Source organism: Hypanus sabinus, chromosome 9 (genome assembly GCF_030144855.1).
Source record: "Hypanus sabinus isolate sHypSab1 chromosome 9, sHypSab1.hap1, whole genome shotgun sequence".
Lineage (NCBI taxonomy): Eukaryota > Metazoa > Chordata > Chondrichthyes > Myliobatiformes > Dasyatidae > Hypanus > Hypanus sabinus.
Window position 1 is genome coordinate 128,437,904 of NC_082714.1, and position 8,155 is coordinate 128,446,058.

An 8,155-nucleotide genomic window follows, 5' to 3' on the forward strand; every position below is an offset into this window, starting at 1 on the left:
TCCCAGTGGCCACACATTTTAATTCCACGTCCCATTCCCATTATGATATGTCTATCCATGGCCTCCTCTACTGTCAAGATGAAATCACACTCAGGTTGGAGGAACAACACCTTATATACCGTCTGGGTAGCCTCCAACCTGATGGCATGAACATTGACTTCTCTAACTTCTGTTAATGCCCATCATCCCCTTCTTACCCCATCCCTGATATATTTAATTTTATTTCCCCCCCTCTTCTTTTTTTCCCTCTCTTTGCCCATCACTCTGCCTGTACTCCATCTCCCTCTGGCGCTCCCCTCCCCCTTTCTTTCTCCCTAGGCCTCCCATCCCATGATCCTTTCCCTTCTCCAGTTCTGTATCCCTTTTGCCAATCACCTTTCCGGCTCTCAGCTTCACCCCACCCCCTCCGGTCTTCTCCTATCATTTTGCATTTCCCCCTCCCCCTCCTACTTTCAAATCTCTTACTATCTTTTCTTTCAGTTAGTCCTGACGAAGGGACTCGGTCCAAAACGTCAACAGTGCTTCTTCCTATAAATGCTGCCTGGCCTGCTGAGTTTCACCAGTATTTTGTATGTGTCGCTTGAATTTCCAACAACTGCAAATTTCCTCGTGTTTGCTCATCGATGTCCCTGTTTCTGTTGGGTGGTCTATATAAAACACCCAGCAGATATTGACCTCTTTCTATTCCTAACTTCCACCCACAGAAACTCCGTAGACAACCCCTCCATAACTTCCTCCTTTTCTGCAGCTGGGACACTATCCCTGATCAACAGAGCAACGCCCCCACCTCCTTTGCCTCCCTCCCTGTCCTTTCTGAAACACTGAATACTGGCACTTGAAGGAGCCATTCCTGCCCCTGCACCATCCAAGTCTCTGTAATGGCCACAACGTCAAAGTTCCAAGTGCTGATCCATGATCTAAGCTCATCAGTGTGAGTGCATACCTTCTCTATCACCTGCCTATCCTCCCTTTTGCATTGTCTCCAAGCTTTCTCTATTTGTGAGACAACCTCCCTTTTCTCCATCACAGCAGTTCGGTTCCCACTCCCCAGCAATTCTAGTTTAAACTCTTCCCAATTAGTCTTAGCAAACCTCCCTGCCAGGATATTGGTCCCCGAGGGATTCAAATGCAACCCATCCTTTTTGTACAGGTCACACCTGCCCCAAAAGAGGTCCCAATGATCCAGAAATCTGAACCCCTACCCCCGGCTCCAATCTGTCAGCCACTCATTGGAGATTACCCAGTGCCTTGTGCTAGTGAGGGTAGAAAAATGCATAGCTGACGAACTGATGCAGGTGGCAGACTTAGTCATGAGGATAAGCAGAAGTACAGGAGAGAATTGATTTAAAATGCATTTATTTCAATGCAAGAGGGTTTACAGGCAAGGGTCATGAACTCTTAGATTGGGTTTGGGAACTGAGATATCACAGCCATACAGAAAAATGGCTACGGAAAGGCAGAATTAACAACCCAATGTTCCAGAATACAGACACTGCAGGTAAGACAAAGGGAGAACTGCCTTCTTGATCAACAAGGGCATAACAGATGATATTCTTGAGGGATCATCCAGTGAGCCCATATGGACAGAAATTAGAAATAGAAAGGGGATGGTCCCTCCAATGAGATTTTACTATGGTCTGACACCCCCCGCAAACATAAACTGTCAGCAGGAATTGGAAGAGCAGATGAGTAGAGAGATTGAAGGTAGATGTAGGGAACTGAACAGGATGGCAGCAGTAATAAGGGACTGTATAGTCAGGGGACTGAAAGGCAAGGACAGTAGTTTGCCTCCCAGGTGCCAGGGTCCGAGATGTTTCTGAATCCTGAAAGGGGAGGGTGAGTAGCCAGAAGTCATGGTACATATTGGTATCAAGGACATAGGTAGAAAAAGGGAGGAGGTCCTGAAAACAGAATACAGGGAGTTAGGAAGAAAGCTGTATTACTACCTCAAGGGTAGTAATCTCGGGACTGCTGCCTGTGCCAGGAAAGGAAAAAAATGAGGTGGCAGTTAAATGCATAGCTGAAGAATTTCAGCTGGGGCAGGGATTTAGATTTAGATTTCTAGATCATTGGGGCCTCTACTGGGGCAGGTGTAACCTGTACAAAAGGGATGAGTTGCACTTGAATCCGAGGGGGACCAATATCCTTATGGGCAGGTTTGCTAGAGCTCTTGGGGGTGGTTTAAACTAAAATGACAGGGCGATGGGAACAAATACAATTGAGCTAAGGATGAGCCAGCAAGTTTACAAGTAGATGATATGTGTAATAACCCTTTCGAATGTTCAAAGACCTAGACAGAGTAGATGTGGAAAGGATGTTTCCCATGGTAGGAGAGTCTAGGACAAGAGGGTACAGCCTCAGGATAGAGCATCCATTTAAAAAAGAGATGTGGAGACATTTCTTTAGCCAGAAGGTTGTGAATGTGTGGAATTTGTTACCACAGGCAGCTGTGGACGCTAGGTTGTTGGGTGTATTTATGGCGGAGATTGATTGGCCACAGCATCAAAAGTTATGGGGACAAGGCCAGGGAATGGGGCTGAAGAGGGGAAGATCAGCCATGATTGAATTGTGCAGCAGACTCAATGGGCCAAACGGCCTAATTCTGCTCCTATGTCTTATGGTAATATAGTCTAGTAAGATGTAAGGAAGAATAAGACAATGATTGGGTACAAATGCAGACAGAGCAAAGAGTTAAATTGTACCACAAGGAAAAATTCAAAAGGGCAAAGAATTCAGGATCGAAGGTGCTGTATTTAAATGCACACAGTATTCGGAATAAGGTGGGACGAACTAGTGGTGCAATTAGAGATTGGTCGGTACGACGTAGTGGGCACCACTGAGTTGTGGTTGAAAGAAGGTTGTAGTTGGCAGCTTAACGTCAAAGGTTATACTTTGTATCAAAAGGACATGCAGAACAGCATAAGCAGTGGTGTGGCTCTGTCAGTATGAGATGGAATTAAATCTTTAGAATGAGATGACATAGGTCAGAGAATATTGAATCTTTGTGGGTCGAGTTAAGAAACTGCAAGGGTATATAGGCCTCCAAACAGTAGCTAAGATGTAGGGTTGAGATTGCAAAGGGAGCCAGAAAAGGCATGTCATAAGAGTAATGATCCAATTGTAATGGGGGACTTCAATATGCAAGGTGATGGGAAAATCAGGGTGGTGTGACATCACAGGAGAGGGAATTCATTGATTGCCTATGAAAGGGCATTTTAGAGCAGCCTGTGCTTGAGCCGACTCGGGAAAAGGTTATCTTAGATGTGTAATAATCCAGATTTTATTACAGAACTTAAGGTAAAAGAACCCTGAGGAGACTGTGATCATAAAATGATTGAAGTCATACTGCAATTTGAGAGGGAGAAGCACAAGTCACATGTATCAGTACCGCAATGGAATAAAGGGAATTATAGAGGCATGAGAGAGGAGCTTGCTCAGGTGGATTGGAGGGGGATACTGGCAGGGAGCACAGGTGGCTGAAGTTTCTAGGAATTGTTTACTATGCGCAGGATAGATATGTTCCATAGAAGAAGTTCTCAAATGGCAGGGTGAGCAACCGTGGCTGTCAAGGGAAGTTAAGGACTACATAAAGCCAAGGAAAGGGTAGCAAAAGGAATGTAGCAAAAGTGTGTGGGAAGTTGCATGATTTGGAATATTTTAAAATCCAACAAAAGGCAACTAAAAAAGCTACAAGAAGGAAAAAGATGAAATATGAGTGCAAATTAGCCAATAATACAAAGCAGGATAGGAAGAGATTTTTCAGTTATATAGAGCAAAAGGGAGAGTTGATATTGGACCACTGGAAAATGATGCTGGTGAGTTAGAAATGGGGGAAAAAGAAATGGTGGATGAACTTATTAAGTACTTTGCATCAGTCTTCACTGTAGAAAACACTAGCAGTGTGCCAGAGGTCCGCTAAGTGTCCGGAAGCAAGAGTGAGTGCCATTGCTATTACAAAGCAAAATGTGCGAGGTAAACTCAAAGGTCTGAAGGTGGATCCAATGGACCACATTCCAGAGTTCTGAAAGAGTCTAAAGAGATAGCAGATGCATGGTCATTGAAATTGCAAATATCTCTCGCCCTTTAAGAAGGGAGGAAGGCAAAATAAAGGAAATTATAGGCTAGTTAGCCTAACCTCAGTGGTTGGGAAAGTGTTGGAGTCTACTATTAAAGATGATGTTTTGGGGTCCTTGGAGATTAATGTTAAAATAAGTCAAAGTCAGCATGGTTTTTTTGACGGTAAATCTTGCCTGACAAATCTGTTGGGAGTTTTTCAAGGAAGTAACGAGCAGGGTGGACAAAGGAGAGGCAGTGGATGTCATTTACTTGGATTTTCAGAGGTGATTTGATAAGGTGCCACACAAGGCTGCTTAACAAGATAAAATCCAATGGCATTACAGGAAAGATACTAGCATGGATAGAGGAACAGCTGAAAGGCAGGAGGCAGCGAGTGGGAATAAAGTGGGGCTTTTCTGGCTGGCTGGCTGCCAGTTACTAATGTTGTTGTTCAATGGTCAATATTGGGACTGCTACTTTACATTGTGTATCAATGATTTAGGTAATGGACGATGGCTTTGTGGCAAAGATTGTGGATGATAGAAAGATAGGTAGAGGGGTAGGAAGTACTGAAGAAGCAATGTGATTGCATGACTTAGACCAGGGGTGTCAAACTCATTTTAGGTCACAGGCCGGATTGGGCAAAATGCAGCTTCATGCGGGCCGGATCAGTCGGGCGTGTGCGAACGCAGCTTTCATTGCCTCCGTTTTTTCAGCCTGTTCTCATGTGTCTCAGTCTCTGCTATAACTACAAAGTGTTTCACTTCACAAATTCCATTTCTTATGAAGAAGACTGCTGAGCAAGCATTATTTTTATGATTAGTATTAACTTACAATCATAGGCTTCATATCGCCAGGCCATTAATAATTAAAATAATAGATCTATCTAAAATGATCTTGCGGGCCGGATATAATTGTACGCCGGGCCGGATATGGCCCGCGGGCCTTGAGTTTGACACCTATGACTTAGACAAATTGGAAGAATGGGCAAAAAAGTGGCAGATGGAATACAATGTTGGGAAATGTATGATAATTCTTTTTGGTAAAGGGAACAAAAGTACAGACTATAGTCTAAATGGAGAGAAAATTCAAACATCAAAGCTACAGGGGACCTGGGGAGTCCTCGTGCAGGACTCCCAGAAGGTTAATTCACAGGTTGAGGCTGCGATAAACAAGGCAAATACAATGTTAGCATTAATTTTAAGGTGAATAGAATATAAAAACAAGGAGAAATTTCTGAGGCATCATAAGGCACTAGTTACGTTGCAGTTAAGAGTATTGTCAACAGTTTTGAGCCCAATATCTCAGAAAGGATTTGTTGCCATTGGAGAGAGTCCAGTGGAGGTTCACGAGGATGATTCCGAGAAAGGAGGAGTTAGCATATGAGGAGTGTCTGGCAACTTTGAGCCTATACTCAGTGGAATTTTGGAGAACGTGGTGAGGTGGGGGGGGGGGGGGGGAATCTCATTGAAACCTACCGAATATATTTGGACAGGATGTTTCCTATAGTGGGGGAGTACACAACTAAAGGGCACAGCCTCAAAATTGAGGGGCAACCCTTTGGAACAGAGGTAAGGAGTAATTTTTTTAGCCAAAGAGTAGTGAATTTGTGGAAGATAGCTGTGGAGGCAAAGATTGTGGATATATTTAAAATGAAAATTGATAGTTTGCTGATTGGTCAGGGCATCAAAGGATATTGTAAGAAGGCAGGTGTATGGGCTTGAGTGGGATCTGGGATCAGCCATGATGGAATAGCGGAGCAGACTCAATGGGCTGAATGGCCTAATTCTGCTCATGCCTCATAGTCTTTCTAAAATAAACAATCCCACATGACAGGACAATACCAAATAGCCTAGAACAACAATGTTTTTAAAGTACTAGTAACCACTAGTAACTAGTACTAGTAAAACATCTTTTTGATAACCTAATTGTCTAAAATCTTATTTATTTAGGTTGCAGCAATAATTGTGAATTTTTCACGATCTTCAGGTAAAACAAAAGATTTGTAATGAATACCACTATGTAAAGTGGTTTCATAAAGGGATGCTTTGTACCTAAAAAAGTTTTTTTTTGAAGTGACTAATAACAACTAGAGAAGCTCCAAACTCAATACAGGTACAAATATTCAAAATCAGTATCAATTTTGCAAACTGGGCATAGCTGATTCCAGTATTAAACAAGCAATATGTAAAACCAACCATTTAAGCTTGCTCCCTGCATCTAACATTTTATTGCATAGACTACACTGATTCTTTTCACTTTGAACTTGAGGAAAGAACTGTTTGCACATCAAAGGAACTCCTAAGATTCCACCGTACAGGAAAGGTTCATTGTTGAAACTCTGTAATCAATTTTACTATTCAAACAATTTAACTTAATGCTATAATGCCATGATATAAAAAGTATTTACATTTCTTAAGTCAGGAAAAACTTCAAAATAAATGTTACATTTTGTAAGTTTTGGGTAGCATACTTAAAAGGCTAGTTTACTAATAAGCTGCAGATTTGCTGATTCCACACATTTTCTAGGTACCCTTTTCTCCCTAAATTAGTAGCCCTAAATATTTAGCAAGTTCGCCATAGAGTGTGTTTATCACTCTTACATTTTTAGTGAAATAAAGCGAAACGTCATAGCACTATTTATGTTTTCTATTGATCGCAGAAGATGTAAAGACAAATCATCTTGATCTAAGGAACGTAATGAAATAAAATATAAAATGCTATGTAAATATATAGGTCATGTGCTGTCCTTGGCGGAGTTCACTCAGTTTCTCTCAGCCACATCAGATTCGTCTGTTATGTCTAGGAAACCTATTAACAAACTGCAGGTGAAGGGGTGTTCAACGAAACACCTTGACAACACTATTTTAATTCAATCCATTCGGTTGTTTCCCTTCAAGCGCCGCAATATCCCAGCGCCATCTTAGTGTCATTAATACGTGTTCAAATGTCATGTTTCAAAAAGTGTAAGGACACCCGTTTTACACTTTAATCTCTCCAGTACACCTGCACTGCTCGGTATGTATGCCTGCACTGAAAAGCCGCTCGCTGTTTCATACGAACCATGTACAAATCTGATAATCATCCGCACAACTAAACTGAACAACATAAACTTGATATGTGAAAAAAGGTGGCGCGTGGATTGACCTTGGTAAGAGCCAATGAGAGATGAGGATACACGCATCATTCCAAAGCTTGGCCTATCGGTCGGCGTTGGGCGGGGCTTTTCTCCTAGCAGGTTGGGTTGAGTCACAAAGGCGTTGGGTGGTCAACCTGCGATCTGCAGCGACGCAGGTGACGCCGCCGTCCGTACAGTGTACGCCGTCCAGCCCGTCAGCGTCCTGACGTCCCGCAGGCACCCGCGGACGGCACCCGCCGTGGGGACTCGGCCGAAAACCGGTGAAAACGCTCCGGAGTACTCAGTTCTTACCTGTGCGTCGAGTCGCCGGAGAGCGTCTTATTAAATCCGAAACCAAACATAGACCGGGTCACAAGCGGCAACGTAACTGTTTCAGGAGAGCGCGGCTAAGCGCAGGGGACGTCGATCTGCTGACGCACGTATAAGGAACGTACGTAACCCAGGACGTCATTTGCGTCACGGGAAGTCTGTGGGGGAATGCTGATGAAGCTGCTCCCAGCTAAGTCTGTGGGAGTGCAAATATTGTTACTGTCATTGGTAAATACAACTGTACTAAAGTAAAGCGCAATGACACAATGCCGATAATTAAATACAATTTTTGGGTTTACTGTTTTTCTTTGGCCATTTTTTATTCCAAAGAGTTGTTTGACTAAGTAGATTGTGGAGCAGAACAACTTGAACGGAGCCTTGTCTGAATTGTCACCCCATTATCACTGTATGAGGTGTAGACCATGATCCACAGAGTCAGAGAGCAATACAACACAGATGCAGGCCCTCTGATCCAACCAGTCCATGTTGGCCAGATGATATTTGGCATTTAGTGACATTTCATTCATCAAGTAAAATTTCTATGCTTGAGTAGAACGGAAATATAGGGAGGTTTAACTGGGAGACAATAACTTCCAGGGCTTGCAACTTCACTTTTGTCTACTTTCAGCAAGTGCAGGAAACAGACATTTC

General features: G+C 43.0%; 1 protein-coding gene across 2 annotated transcripts in view; it reads right to left on the reverse strand.

Moving 5' to 3' along the window:
* The window catches only part of gmeb2 (glucocorticoid modulatory element binding protein 2), a 65,782-nt gene extending 57,890 nt beyond the window's left edge, over window positions 1-7,892 (reverse strand). Inside the window, exon 1 of one of the 2 annotated variants that reach the window (XM_059980536.1) lies at window positions 7,487-7,892. The gene's annotated coding sequence lies outside the window, so the exon portion shown is untranslated. The remainder of the gene's footprint in view (window positions 1-7,486) is intronic. The other variant, XM_059980537.1, reaches the window with a different exon arrangement.
* Window positions 7,893-8,155: the final 263 nt, after the last annotated feature.